A 16,876-nucleotide genomic window follows, 5' to 3' on the forward strand; every position below is an offset into this window, starting at 1 on the left:
CATTTCCCATGATCAATCTTAGCCATCAAATCTTCAAACTTGAATACGTTCAATGTATCCTTTCGATCTAAATTTTTTTTACCTTGCCTCGGGACTTGTAGTCCTTTCTTAGAACTTGTACAAGGTTATTGCGGTTCAATCTGCACTGTAGATCTTCCTGTCGATTTACCTTTGCCATAGATCATTAACAAACTTCATGCACGACATACCAATCATTTATACATCTCCAGCTAATCATTGTCCTTCATTAAATAATGCTTTTATCCATCCAATGCACACTATCATAACTCGGTTACAACTCGATAAATACTAAACTTTACTTGGTAGACATTCCACCTTCCTTAACCAATATCAATGACCTTAGGGTTTACCGACTAGGTTCTTTGCTCAGTTGCATAGTATAGTATTAACCTTAGAATCAACAACATATGTAGGATATCAAAACAATCTAAACATCATGATCTCATTATTGTCTAACTCAGTAATAGTTTCCCATTGAATAATGTATTCCTCCTCTTATTCATCACATTCTTTCTAGGTCTTTTACCGACATCTTATTTCTCTTCAATTCAATCTTCTCAAGATATGGCAACATCATACTGAATCAGATAATAAATTTCTTGACATCAATGACAAAATAATGTTATAAAGATAGTTATCATCCTTTTCTTAGTTACATCAATAATCTTCAACAACCTTCTCAATATCCTTACTGAATATCAACAATCTCCTGATATTGAAATGCCAACAATCTTTCTTACTGTAATGCCAACAGAAATAGTATAAACAATGTTTGGTAAGCAAGGGTATTAGGGTGTTGATGTTGATCAGTTGAGGAATGAGAGCATTGTAGTTTGAGCTGAGCTAATGTATGAACAAATGATGGGAAGAGCTCAAGGAGGAAATTTTGGGTTTGAGTGAAGCTTGTGAACATTGAAAGTGGGCCTTATCAAGAAAACCAAAACCTTTCCTCTCTCATTTGAAGGAGTCTCTTAAAAAAAAGATTATACTTAACTTTAATTTGTCCTCCTTTGGGCTTCTCCCTATCAGATTGGCATTAGAGCAAGGAATTAGATCCTTGCAGTTAGTTGTGAATTGTGAGAGTTGAAGAAAGAAGTTCCTAACAACATGGAGAGTAGATATGATCCAAGACAGTCCATTTTCAGAACAAAGTGCAAATGAAAGGGTAAAGTATGTAAAGTTGTAGTTGATAGTGGTTCTCTTGACAACATAGTCTCCATAGAAATGATGGAAAAGATTAATCTACTAAGGATACCACATGAGTCATCTTACAAAGCATTTGGTTTGAGTGATGATCATTGGGTTGATGTCTTAGAGAAGTCTGTTGTTTGTTTCAATATTGGTCCTTACTATGAGATGGTGGAATGTGATATTATGCCCTTGAGATATTGCCATTTGATTTTAAGAAGAGCATGACAATATGACAATTGCACTATGTATGATGCTTATAGGAATGTTTATCAATTCTCTAAGGATGGCATAAATTTTACCTTGAACTCTATGAGGGAAGAAGATGATCCTACATGGCCTATGACAAGAAGTCTAGGGTTGGTTGAGAGAATAGCTTTCCCTGAGCATAAGAATCACCAGGAGGAAGATGTTGAAGAGGCAGATGGTGAAGCAGTACATAATGGAGGTTTAGAGGAAGAAGTGGCCCCAAGTACCATAGAAGTTGAAGTTGAAGAGGTAGACAATGTTGGTATTTTGGTATGGTTTTGTCATTGATGGCAACACCTACTAATGCACCTAATATGGAGATCCAGCAACATTCACCGGCAAGCAAGTAAACTGTGCAATAGTTACTGGTATATGATTCACCGGTAGGATATATTGTTCACCGGTACCTAGAATGTTATGGAAGACACTTGTTAATGTCAAAGACATCATGTGGACACTTTATTTTAATGAAATAATCATTGGTACATTCATATTTGCATAGTTGCTTTTACCGGCAAATAGGTCCAGGTTATCTACGGTTACACCGGCAAGTTTATCTTTTCCAGATCAGCATGGCACGCTATGGAGATGATTTATTATTGTTGTAAATGCATTAAAATGACATGTTCAATTGGTCATTGCATCGGATCTTGTATTGTTTGTAAAATGTTTTTATTGTAAATCTTGTAGAGCCAACCTACTAAAATTGGTCTTAGGGTATTCTATAAATGTAAGATCTTGTTTGTAAGATCAAGTGTGGAATGTGAAAAAGAATTGAGTGAAGGTATATGTGAAATCACACAGGGATATACACAAAGACATCATTTGAAGGTGAAGTTAGGTTTTTGTAGAAGCATATCAGCATTACACTAGTACTGAATCAAGCATATGAAGATGCTATTTTGTGCAGTACATTCTTATTGGATTTAACCATCCAACTATAGTCAATGTGACTCCCATTTTGTGATTGAGCATGAGCTCTAGGTTGCTGGCCTTTCTGCATGTGCAGACCCCATTTATGTACACTTACTATCTGCAGTAGTATTATCTGATTGTGGGTAAGGTTTCCCACCGTGGTTTTTCCCCTTATAGGGTTTCCACGTACAAATATTGGTGTCATGTGTTGTGGATGACTTTATGATTATGTTTCATGCATTAATCCTTACCGGTATAGCAATTTATTGTTAACATTTTCTATCGGCATAGTTAACTAGTTTACCGGTATTAACCATTAAGTTGGTTAATAAGTTTTTGGTTTGAATTTATTTGACAACTGATTCACCCCCCCCTCTTAGTTATCTTCAGGACCTAACAAACAGTCCATTTAGTGACTTTGAGCAGCAGATGCATGCTAAAGTGAAGAGTGAGCAGCAAAGAGTTGAAGAGGAACCTTATATGGCAAAGGTTCTTGAGGATGAGCAAGGGATAGAGACCAATGTAGCTAAAGCACATAGTCCTTAACCTGATGATGGAGTTATTGAACAGATTGGACAAGAAGAAGACATGGTACAAGGGTCACATGCACTTGAGAAGCCTATTGACAAGCAGGATACAAAGATAGTTGTTACTGATCATTATGTTGCTATAGAGGTCTACATGCATGAACACTATAAGATTGGTATTTGTCTTTATGAAGGTGTCATGACCTTTATGGGAGCAATTCTCTATCCTAGGTTACTGATGGATGACACCAAGCACCTATATTGGTCCCCACCAATGAGCACTTCTCCTCAATTTGAGATGAAGCTCATTGAGATTTCTCATATCTATTCATGGAATTGTTCTTGGACTGAGAGTTTACTAGAATGGCAGTTGATGGTTTCCTTTACACCTTGTGAGTAGCTACAACTATGGTGGATGTTGATTTTTGCAGCAAGGCCTAGAGTGAAGATGAAGGAAGGAGCTTTTCATTTGGCAATGCATGATAAAGCCAAAGACAAGTACATGCCAAAAGTCAAGATGAAGCCTATATGTTTTGTAGGTATCATTTGTTTTGTAGGTATCATTTCCAAGAGGACTTGGAACTTTTTCAATTTTGGGGAGTATGGTGCAGGAGCACCTTCACAATTTTGGCCTTATCAAGAAATCCAAAACCTTTCCTCTCTCATTTGAAGGAGTCTCTTAACAAAAATATTATACTTAGCTTTAATTGGTCCTCCTTTGGGCTTCTCCCTATCAGAAAGTCATGGAGGGACTGAGACATGAGAATGTGTGTTTTGTCTTAATTTATAATAAGATTGAGAGAATAGAACTGGAAGGAGTACACTAGGAAGAGATAAGAGATTTGCTGACAAAATATGAGGACACCATTTTAGATAATGTACCTGATGGATTGCTATCTGTAATAAGTATTAGTCATTGCATGGACTTGGTTCCCGGAGCTAGTTTGCCTAACAAAGCTGCACACGGATTGACACTGGCAAAGAATGAAGAATTGAATAGATAAGTGCAAGAGTCATTGAAGAAAGGTTTGATCAGGGAGAGTTAGAGCCCTTTTGCAGTACTAGCAGTATTAGCACCTAAGAAGAATGGAGAGTGGAGAATGTGTATCAATTCAATAGCAATAAACAAGATCACAGTGAAATACCAGTTTGCTTTTCCAAGGATGGATGACATAATGGATTGTTTGAGTGGAGCCAGATACTTTACAAAGATATATTTGAAGAGAAGATATCATTAGACCGAGATCAAAGAAGGTGATGAGTGGAAGACAACATTTAAGACAAATGAAAGGTTGTATGAATGGTTGGTGATGCCTTTTGGATTGACTAATGCACCAAGTACTTTTATGAGGCTGATGAATGAGGTATTGAAGAAATTCTTGGGTAAGTTTGCTATTGTGCATTTGGATGACATTTTGATTTTCAGTAGGACAAAAGAGGAGCATTTGTTTCAGTTAAGACAAGTTTTGTAGAGGTTAAGAGAAGAGAAGTTGTTGATCAATATAAAGAAGTGTACTTTCATGAAGGATCAATTAGTCTATTTGGGATTTGTGATATCTGAGGATGGTTTGAAGATGGACACTGAGAAGGTGAAAGCAATTGTTGAATGGCCTACATTGGAAAGCATTGGAGAGTTAAGATCATTTAATGGATTGGCTAGGTTTTATTGGAAGTTTATAAGAAATTTCAGTTTAGTTTGTAACCCTATTACTGAGACCATGAGATGATATTGGAAGGAATTCAAGTGGACCATTAGAGCAAACAAAAGTTTTGAATTGTTGAAGTAGAAAGTGACTGAGCAACTTGTGTTGGCTTTATTGGATTTCAATAAAGTATTTTAAGTAGATTGTGATGCAAGTGGAATAGCAATAATGATTAGTCTTGAGTCAAGAAGGAAGAGAATTATCCTATTTTAGTGAGAAATTGAATAATTCCTTGAGGAGATATTTAGTGTATGATCAGGAGTTTTATGCCATAGCTCAAGCCTTCAAGAAGTGGAGACATCACTTGTTGTGTAAGGAATTTGTGTTGTATATAGATCAACAAGCATTGCAATATTTGAATAGTTAGAGTAAATTGAATCAGAGACATATGAGATGGGTAAAATTATTGTAGAGTCACACCTTTGTGTTGAAGCATAGAAGTGGGAAATCTAACAAATTTGTTGACAGAGATGAGAGTGACAGTATTAGGATTTCAAGATTTCAAGACCTTATATGATGAAGACCTTGATTTTGTATAACCTTGGAAAGCATGTAGAGAACCGGTTATGGTAGACAGAAGAAAATGGTTGGATTATTTCATTCAGGATGGGATGTTATTAACAGGAGTTTAGTTCTCCATACCTAAGAGCTATATGAGAGAAAATCTGATAAAGGAGAAACATAGTGGAGGACTTGCTAGACATTTTGGCATTGACAAAACAATAGCATTGGTGAGTGAGTAGTACTTTTGGCCATAGATTCATAAGGATGTTGAGAAATATGTGCAGAGTTGTAGAGTTTGTCAAGTTGAAAAATGTAGAAGTCAGAATCTGGGATTGTATAAACCTTTGACAATACCGGTAAGAACTTGAGAGAATATAAGCATGGATTTTTTAATTGGATTGCCTAAGACACTGAGAGGTAATGATTCTATATTTGTGGTAGTGGATAGATTCTTGAAGATGGATCCTTTCATACCTTGTAATAAGATATCAGATGCATTGCATGTAGCAAACCTATTTTTCAAGTAAGTGGTGAGATTGCATGGATTACCTAAGAGCAAAGTTTCAGACAGAGACACTAAGTTTGCTGGCTATTTTTGGAGAACAGTTTGAAAGAAGATAAAGATAGATTTTAAGTTAAGTTCTACTTTTCATCCATAGACTGATGGACAGACATAAGTTGTGAACTAGAGTTTGGGAAATTTGTTGAGATGTTTAGTGGGAGATAAAACTGGAAGTTGGGATTTGATCTTTGCACAAGTAGAGTTTGCCTACAACAATTCAGTGAATAGAAGTACCAGAAAAACACCTTTTGAGATTGTTACCGAAGTGCATCCTAGAGGTGTATCAGAATTCAGAGACATTGTTAGTGAAGACCGTAGAAGTTCAGAAGTAGAAGATGTTGTCTTCAAAATTTGATTCCCTTTAATATCCTTAGAATAATATGGTTTAAAGCTTGGTGCAGAAGAGACATCAAAGATAAGAAAATTCTCAAGACAACATATGACAAGGTTTGATTAGACCTTCTACACTTCGGGCTTACTCAGAGCCTGGGTGGGTATACCTTTGTGAATTAAATTCATGCTTTCAAACATAAAACCCACAACAAACCAGTCCAGAAAACCAGTGGGTCTATTCACCTTGAAATCAACTGAAAACAAAGAATGGAAATTGTACTTAAGTTCAACATTTCTATCAAAAAAGCATGCAATAAACAACTTCAATTAATACCAGTGCCTTATCCAAGGTCACAGAGTCATCTAAACTCAAATAAGACTCCTCAAACATAACATCTTTATGCTTCCCATCAGCTTGGTTTCTATCAATCCTTGTATATGCCTAACACCTACAAGAACTCAAGCATTCTAAATCAAGCTATGGTCATCGAAATTCAAAGTTCCTTCCAGAGAGTTTAATGGTATGAGTGATCCCCGCCTCTTTAATTTCCCTCCTAAAGAGAAAAGCTAACGAACACCTCTACTAAAATTGCTTTGCAATTCCATTCAAACAGAACAACCCTGGATTATTCAAAATGAAAACAGTAAACAGATTTGTGAACAAACTTGAAGACAACACAGAGCTTTACTCAAAACCAATGGTCTGTATATTGATATTCAGTTCAAAAAATATTACAAGAAATTTTGATTCTCCATTAGACTTAGAAAAGCTCAGATAAATTTCTACAGCATTTTCTTACAATTTTTGCGATCCCCTTTCCTCTAGTCCTGGTATCCATTTATAACAACATGGATGCACAAAGCTTCGGACTTCTCGAGGAGAGTTTGTTACAATTATTTCTTTCAGAGTAAAGAGGTTACAAACTTTTTACAAAAGCAGTTACAAGCTCTTTTCAACTTCTGCACTTTCTTCAAAAGGTCATTCAGTTGCAACCTCTTCTATCTTTTCAGGGGTGCTCTCCAACTGTTTTGGATCATGGGTGGCATATTTAGTTTCCCACTCACTATATATCTCCTCTATCGGCCATGAGAAATTAATTGCTTTATCTTTAGTCTTAGTCAACCTTTTCCAAGAATTTCTAATTTTGTTGACTTCTGAATTGAGAAAAGCATAATGCGACTTAATTTTCTCTATCTCTTGTATTGTCACAACAAAGAAAGAAGCATCATCAAGATCAATAATTCCTTTAACTCTTGCTGACAATTTAGCTTCTATCTCCTTGAGCCACATTTGTTTGTCTTTTAACTGATCTGGGCTAGTAAAAACTCCTAGGAGCAACTCAAAAACTTGGTCAGTGAATTCCTTCTTGCACAAATTGACCTTTCTATCCACATTATCAACCTCTATTGCTAATTGAATTAATATTTTAGCGACATCATAAGTGGATTTAATAATTGGATTGGCCCTTGCTTCATCGCAGGATACACACATAAACTCTAAATCCTGCTCCCTAGGCCTCCATCTGTCAAAAATAGGCATCAAAATGGCCTTGTCTCTCCTGAGCTCATTCCATATTTTCATAATTTTACCTACATTGTTGTAGAGCAATGAGGCATTTATTGTATTTGCAAAATTGGATATTGTAGCTCTTACCCTCTCCTCATACTTCTTTTCATATAAGGCCTGAGCCTGTTTCAAATTTTCTAATTCTTGAGGAGTAATTTCAATCATTTGAGAGCTGGAGGGTGCTAGAGATGGTGGAAACTCAATGATAGGGCTCCATGGTGGAGGCCTTGTAGGAGAAGAGGAAATCATCAATGTTGAAGACTCACCTTGATGGCATTGTCCAGTCAACTGGCTCTGCAATTTGGCAATGATGCTATCCTTACCTCTTACCTCCTCCTTGGCATTGTTATAAGCCTTCAGAACTGTTTCTAGCTTGATTTGGAGGGCCTCCTTCTCTTTGACTTCCTTCTCTACTACTGCAACACTAAATTTTGTAGTTTCTAGCACAGTGTTGGCGGCCTCTACTACCCCTGTACTCTGCACTCTCTTCACCATCATTCCTCCAAGGTAACTTGACCTTGGGGTGTCTTTGCTTTTCTTGCTCTCATTTCTCTTGAGAGACCACATAATGAGTGTAGCATTATCCTTATTGAAAGTGACCCCCTCCATAGGTTTAGTCTCTTTCCTTACTGCATCTAATACTAGGGCATCTGCAATATCCCATTCAAGTAAGATAAGCACTCCAGCTTGTGCTACCATATCTCTTCCCTGCTCAGGGGTGATGGTTTTGAATTCTTCCATCATCTCTTGCTTTATTTCCTCTTCCACCAAGGCTGGATCTTTATTGGGCTGCTCAGCCTTTCTTGTTTCACATCTAGCATTATATTTATCTATGTGCTGCTTCCATATAAATTGCATGAATGCTTCTGATGTGACAAAATTGTTATTAGCTAGAAAGGCACAACTCGCCTGCTTTATCTCAGGATCCCGCTCCTGCCCTTTAAGTTCAGTGGAGGTAATATCCATTCTAGCAGCAATGGGTTCTTCTGGCATACCTTCCTCCACTTCATCATAGGTGTATGCAATTTCCCCTAGACTACCGAATTGTAGGAGTTGCTCAGCCACTGCTTGCTCATTTCCTATATGGATAGGGGATTGGGATGGGGAATACAAAGGTGTATCTGATTGTATTTCTTTCCCTACCCTTTGCTTCTTTGGGCTCTCTTTGATGTCGATGACATCTTGTATCTTCCTCTTTCCTTTGGAGGTAGAGGGCTCCCTTGCTGTAGGCACCAGCACACTATAACTTGATTTCTTATGCAGTGTGTAATCAGTAGGAGGGATTGGCTTACTAGAAGCTGACCTACTAAGGATCATTCTGGCTTTCTCAGGGTTGCTCTTGATTACAACTTCCCTCTTCTCCTTCAATGTCTGCATCACATCCTCAAAGCAAACAATTAAAAAATTTATTATATCTTCTAGTGGGAAAAAGCTAGACAATGGGTCATAGCTAGCATCAAACTGATGCACAAAATCCAGGGCTTTCTTATAAGCCACCCACTTTTCTTTTCTTAGCTCCTACTCATCTAGATCAAATTCATTGCTGATGAGGTCTTCAGGAAACTGGAATTGATGAGGCCTACCTCTGCATGCTACCTTCTTCCTAAACATACCGTTGAAGAAGTCCTGTGGATCGACACACCTAGACACTGCAGTCGATAAATGATAAGGTTTGAGGAAATCGTCAAAGCAATTCCAGCGTCCCTTTGTTATTACAAATTGGTGGGCTATGGTAGCTACAGGGAAAATAGTCCCTTTACCCCTACCTGTCAACTCTGCCTCTTGCAAGCCACCAATTTGTCTGAGGATCTCCCTGATTCCTACTTTGAGAGGGACCTGGTAAGGTAACAAAAATGGGGTGCCCCTGAAACCAAAAACTCTAAAAACTGTGGAGACTGGATATAAATAAATGTCACCCCAGTTATGAACAATTTTTATGTTCTCTGTGAATTCTTTTGGTCTCATGAATTCCAGAAGAACTTTGGGGATTCTTGGGTTCTCAGAGCAGAGGAGAGTCCTTATTTTTAATGCAAAATATTTATCAAACTTCAGAAAATTGGCATCCTCTCTATCCCATGACAACACAGTACTCCATAATTGTACCAACATTTTTTCTCCTTCCTTCTCCTTAACCAGGTCCAGCCCACTGGCAAAATAATCAACACCTTTGAAGAGAAAAAGATGCATCAGGAGTGAGTACCATCCAAAAGGCCTGTCCACCTTTCCATTCTTGATTTGTATCAACCCTCCATGAATAGCGTCAACAATATATGTTGCATAATCAAATTTGATTGCAAGAGAAGGATTCAAAATCTGAGCGATCATTAACAAGTAATGATTCGGCATATCTACTTCAGCATCTTCTCCCAGAACTTGGCAAAGTGCCCAATACATTCCTTTAGCCCTCAGGGTGAACATACTTAATGAGAAAGGCTCTTGTGTGTTGGGTCCTACAACTGTTAACCCTCCTATTTTCACAAAAAATTCCTTAAGAGGCCCATTCCTGAGATGACTCCTCTGTGCACCGTAAATTTGGGCTAGTGCTGTGAGGTTTATAGGTTCTAGAAAGTTTGTAAACTCATTAAGCCCAAATGCTGTCCTAAACTCTTCAGCATTAATTTCAACAAGGGTCTTCCCATTTACATCCCGAATGCTCCTTATGACTGGATCATAGTTGAGCGCAATCTGGGTTAACAAATCTGTGTCAATAAATAATCCTTGGACAACTAATTTCCTGACATCTAGTTCCCAGATACAGTTTTGTGGGGCAGGAGAATTTCTCATTCTGAATCCCACTTTAAACAACCCTAACCCAGACAGTCCAACCTGTGGGTCTCTCAACCAATTACCCTTGTCATATAATCCTTCTCCTATCTTTAGACGAGGAGATTTGGGTACTAGTTCTTTTGCCTTTGATGCCTGATTAGTTGACAATGTCAACTGTTCTAAAAAATCATCACAAACACTCCTCTCTGAATAGTTAACCTTACCAGAAAATTCTCTTTTAGGAGCCATTTTGAAAATGCAAGAAATAAATGCCACTCTTAAACAACTCTGCGAAGAATCAATTATCTAATTTAGAACACTACACAAGAATTGCTACACAAAAATACGAGAGAACTTGTTCTTTGCTTGAAGGGATTTGCTCTACAACTGAACCGACTTGCTCTGTATCTAAGAAAAATAACTCTGCGTCTGCTCTTCTGCAAAATCCTTTAAAAGATATCTTTACCCGGTTGTTAGGAAATCAAATATATGTACTCAGGGCCTTAACTATAACATTGATTCCGCATGCTTCGACCGTCCCTTCAAATTTGAATTCATACAAGAATTTGTATTTTTCGCTCCAATGGGTCACAACATTCCTGTAAGTGTTTCATTCTGCTCTTTTGCAACTTCGCGAAGCATAACTATTGGGTAGCTTGGTCCTGCGAAATAATGCCAACCGTTCGATCAAAAGAAACTTGATTGAGCGTTAGGTTAACTAACGGCTTTGGCTTTACTCTGGGTCCCGCTTTTCTATTGGCTACATGATACCATGTGGCATCCATCCATTGGCCTTGAAATTCCCTTTGCATTCCACTTAATAGTGGCCACATGTCTTTCTTTCATACCGTCGGTTCCACCTTGGCGGGCCCACACTTTCTTCTTAAACCACGTGTCATCATGACACGTGGATGGCTTGCGTTCACTCTCACTATTTCATGGGGTATAAAGGATGAGCATCTTACCCTTGCGAAATAGTGCGGGCCGTCAGATCATCTCTTAAGCTGATCGGCTTTTAATCCTTTGAAAAGGCTCTTAGGAGGGGTGGGCCCGCTGGCTCATCGTGAACACCTGGCACCCAGTCACTTTCAGAGTTGACTTGTCACTCTCTCATTTTCCAAAAGGAAACCACGGGGCCTCACTTTTCTTCTTAACAGCGATACCCGCCAAGTCATCTTCATGACACGTGGATGGCTCGCATTCACTCTCGCTATTTCGTGAGGTATAAAGGACGAGCATCTTACCCTTGCGAAATAGCGCAGGCCGTCGGATCATCTCTTAAGCTAATCAAATTTTAATCCTTTGAAAAGGCTCTCAGGAGGGGTGGGCCCGCTGACTCATTGTAAACACCTGGCACCCAGTCACTTTCGTAGCTGACATGTCACTCTCTCATTTGCCAAAATGAAACCACGAGGCCTCACTTTTCTTCTTTACAGTGATACCCGCCAAGTCATCTTCATGACACGTGGACGGCTCGCGTTCACTCTCGCTATTTCGCAGGGTATAAAGGACGAGCATCTTACCCTTGTGAAATAGTGTGGGCCGTCAGATCATCTCTTAAGCTGATCGACTTTTAATCCTTTGAAAAGGATCTCAGGAGGGGTTGGCCCACTGACTCATCATGAACACCTGGCACCCAGTCACTTTTGGAGCTGACTTGTCACCTTCTTATTTTCCAAAAGGAAACCACGAGGCTCCAGTAAGTTATTAATAGCTATACCTACCAAGTCATCTCCACCTACGACCTGACTCACCTCTGGGGCCTGCCTTTTTAGCCTTTAATCCTGGCCCACTGACTATGGTGACTTATGCCACGTGCCGCCAATTTACTCACTGTCAACCACCAGCTGGACCGTCTATGTGGCATGCCATGTGTTTTTCGCAACTTCATTGGTTTTAAACTACGCGCAACTTCGCCTAGCGAAATAGTGCGAGTCGTGGATCCACCCGCGAGATGCGCACTAGTTACTGAGCCCGACAACTTTAGAAGAAAAACATATAAGGCATAAATTTTTTGGATTAATTAACATAACCGCCTAGGCAAACAACAAGGGGGGACACTTCCTACGACCCCATGACCCATTACTTAAGTGAATAAAGTAATGAAAGATTAGAAACCAGAGGTTTTAGAGCCAAACACAAGAGGATTTAAAAACAGAAACCCTTAAACCCTTGAGGTCTAGAACAAAGCTGAAGCATTTGGAACTACACCTTATTCAAAAAATCAACAAAACCATAGCTAATCATGGGAAAAGAAAAACTCATTTTAATCAGTGATAACAGTGGCTCTGACTGGGGATGGTTGATCACAAGGTCAACACAAGAAAACTCAGAAAACTCAGGAGAAACAGACCAAAACACAGACCAAAATAGAAAAGCAGAAAAGAAACAAAATATGTACAAACAAAGGACGTACCATGCATGGACATTTAAGAGAAATAATGCTTCAAGAATTGTCCATGCACTGGAAATTCCTGCATTTCATCATCCATATTCTTCAAGAAATATGAATCCTTACCATTTAAGTTACAAACCACAAAAGGGCCAATCCACAGTGATTCAAATTTATTATGCTTTCCCTTATCCTATCCTTTGGCATTCCACTGAAGAACCATGTCATCAATTCAAAACTTCCTTAGTGATGTCCTTTTATCAAAAAGATACTCTGACTACAACTGGATCTTCTGATTTCTCTTATGGGTAGAAGCCCTAAGCTCCTCCATTTCTACAATTTGGATCATTCTATTTTTCATTGGTTCAGATACCTCCATGTCCTCAATTTGTAAAAACTGATACATTGGGAGAAGGTTATTTACCGACAATCTGGCTTGGGCACCATAAACTAATTCAAAAGGTGACATTCCAATTGACTTCTTAACTGTTATTCTATCTGCCCACAGAGCTAACTTCAACTTTTGATCCCAAGATCTTTTATTATCTTCTAGGATTTTCTTGATGATATTCAATAGGCTTTTATTGCTGGATTCTTCTTGTCCATTCCCCTGAGGGTGATAGGGTGAAGAGTATGACATGAGCATACCATGACTAGTACAAAATCCTACAAATTCTTCTGATCTGAAGCACATGGCATTATCCATCACCAATTTTGCAGGTATCCCAAATCTAGTTACAATATTATCCATCAGAAAATCAATGACAATTTTACTAGTAGCTCTTCTTGTAGGGATGGCTTCTATCCATTTGGTGAAATAATCAGTGGCTACTATGATCCATCCATGACCTCTCCCTGACTTCTCAGCAATTTCTCCAATAAAATCAATACCCCACTGAACAAAAGGAGCTTCTACAGAGACTAGATTTAGGGGCAAGGCTCCTTCATACTTGAGTTTGGATGAGAATCTTTGACATGGATCACATCTCTGAACATATGCATGGGTATCTTTAAATAAGTTGGGCCAATAATACCCAGCCCGTATTATCTTACCAGCAGTAGTCTTAGCAGAATAGTGACCTCCACATACTCCATCATGCATTTCAGTCAACACCTGTTTAGCTTGAAACTCATCTAAACACATTAGTAACTCTCCATCTCTGTTTCTCCAGAAAAGATCACCCTAAATGAGCACATATCTTTGGGACTTGAGTTTCAGAGTTCTTTTCTGATTGTATGTCATTTCTTCTGGGAGTATATCACCTCACAAAACTTGGATTATCCCTGTGTACCAAGGTTGCCTCTCAATACTAGTGACCAAAGCATCTCCAACCTCAACATTGTGTATTTCTACATTCCTGAGATTTGACTCAGTCATGAGCTTAGCCAAACCTAAACCTCTCACCAATTTTGTGATCTTTATCTCCAAGTTGAACTCCTGAATTCTATTAATCCATCTGCATCTCTCCCCAGTAACCTTAGACTAAGACAATATCTTTAACTGCAGCATGTGGGACATAGGCAATGATGTTTGCATTCACTAGATATGGCCTAAAAGCTTTAACAGCTTTAACTAGGGCATAAGCTTGTTTCTCCATGGTTTCATATTTTAGTTCTGCTGCTTGCAAAGATTTACTGTAGAAGGCTATGGGATGTTCATAGCCTTCATTGTCCTTTTGTAGTAATACTGCAGCCACGTCTGACATGAAGCAAAAGAAAACAGAGAAAAAGGCTTACTATAATTAGGGGATTTTAACACTGGTGCCTCCTGGATTGCCTTCTTAATCTCAGCAAAAGTTTTTGAAGCTTCTTGATCCCAATGAAACTTTGTGTCTTTCTTAAGCAATTTGACAATAGGCTTCACTATCTCTGCGAAGTTTGCAATGAATCTCCTGACAAAATTTACTTTACCTAAAAAGGATTGGATACCTTTTAAATTTTTAGGGTCAGACACCCTATTGATTGCTTCAATTGTCTCAGGGTCTATTCTTACCCCTTCCTTAGAAACTATGTGTCCCAGTAACTTTCCTTCAATGACCCCAAAATGACATTTCTTGGGGTTCAGTGATACACCAAATTCCAAGGCTTTATTGAACACCTTCTCTAGATGTCCACAATGATCGTCAGCCTTTTTAGAGAAACAAGTTAGATCATCTTGATACACCACCATGATGATGTTTATGAATTCTTTGAAAGCTACATCCATAGCTCTCTGAAATGTAGCTCCTGCATTTTTTAATCCAAATGGCATTCTCACATATACATAAGTTCCCCATGGAGTAGTAAAAGTTGTTTTAAACTATTCAGACTCCCTTACCAACACTTGATTATATCCTAAGAAACCATCCATCATGGATAAAATATCACACCCCATCACTCTTTGTAGCATGGCTTCCATATTTGGGGATGAGTAATTATCTTTCAAGGAAGCAACATTTAGATTCCTAAAATCTACATACAATCTGATGTCTCCATTCTTTTTCCTTACTGGGACCAAATTGGAGACCCATGAAGAATGCCTTATTGGTTTGATAGTCCCTCCTTCTCTCAACTTGGTCAACTCTTGTTGCATCTAAGTTTCTAACAAGGGATTGATAGGCCTCTGTTTCTGTCTGAAAGGCTTAGCATCTGGAAGTACGGGAACTTCATGCTGAAAAAGATCTTGTCTATACGCCTTTAGGTCTTCATAAGACCAAGCAATTACATGCTTATACCTTTTCAATAAATTAATAAGGTTAGTCTTCACATGAGGGGGTAATTTCTTTCCATTATATACCAACTTAGGGGATGATTCTGTCCCCAGGTTTACCTCCTCTAACTCTTCCAACTTGGTGGTAGACTGTTGATGTAAATGACTATCATTATAACTAAACATGCTTTCCAGCTCTACCAGCCCTTTAGGTATTTCATTGGTTTCCAACTGGACATCATCATTTCCAAAAACTGTCTCTCTATTGTCTACCACTTCCACCAATGCATTACAATCAATCTTTTGTCCATCATAGTCATCAACACATTGAATAAACCTAAGAATGTCTTCATCATCAGCAAAAACTTGCCAATTGTACACATTATCAGGAATAGTAGACCTAGATTTTATTTCCACAGTGGAAATATCGGTTAGCATTGCATCATCATTTTTCGAAGCAACATTAGCTAGGAAATCTACCATAATATTTTTTGCTCGCTCTATCCAATTGATAGAAAATGCATCAAAATGCTCAATAGCATCCCAAACAGCATGCTTATACTATTTTAATCTATCATTTTTGGATGCATATTTAGATCTTACCTGAGAGATAACCAATTCTGAATCCCCCATCACTTTCAATAGTTGGATTCCATGCCTTTTTGCAACCTCAAGTCCTAGTAATAAGGCTTCATAGTCTGCAGTATTATTTGTGCACTGGAATGCCAATAAAAATGAGTATTTAAAGGTTATGCCTGATGGGGACACAAAAAGAACCCCTGCTCCAGATCCTTCTTTGGAGCAAGCTCCATCAAAATACATCTGCCACAACCCATACTACTGTGCTTGTAGCTCAACTACAATTGGGTCAGTATTCTTCAATTGAGGTGAAATTGGTTGAAGTCTAAAGTTATCTAAATCTACATCAATCATACAATTAAGTATACTGGGGTCTACATTTTCAATTACCTTAGGAGCTCGTGGTTCTCTGTATAATTTGACCTGATTACCACCAATAGGAATGGTAGCATAAGATAAGTCCAGTTGAACATTTCCCCCTACTGCTGCTGCCCATTGTCTAGAAAGTAACATACCATAGTGGGGTTTAGTGTCAGTAACAATAACATCCATTTTGTAAGTGGCTTCAGGAAATACTGCTATTTTTACTTCCACATCTTTCATTGTACCTATCATAGGTACTTCTTTGTTATCCATGGCATAGCATTTCCCATACACAGTGGTTACTGATAACCCTAATTCTTTCATAACACCATAAGACATTACATTAGCAACAGCTCCTGAATCTATCATGCAGTTTTGATCAACCGGTTATTGGCTAACAAAGTAACATAGAAGGGATCTACCTAAGAAGGCTCTTGAGTGATAGTGGTTCCAACATAAACCTCAGGGGTTTGGAACTCTTGATCCTTTCCAACTTTAGCTAAACCAGTGGGTAATAC

Source organism: Cryptomeria japonica, chromosome 1 (assembly GCF_030272615.1).
Source record: "Cryptomeria japonica chromosome 1, Sugi_1.0, whole genome shotgun sequence".
Taxonomy (NCBI): Eukaryota; Viridiplantae; Streptophyta; class Pinopsida; order Cupressales; family Cupressaceae; genus Cryptomeria; species Cryptomeria japonica.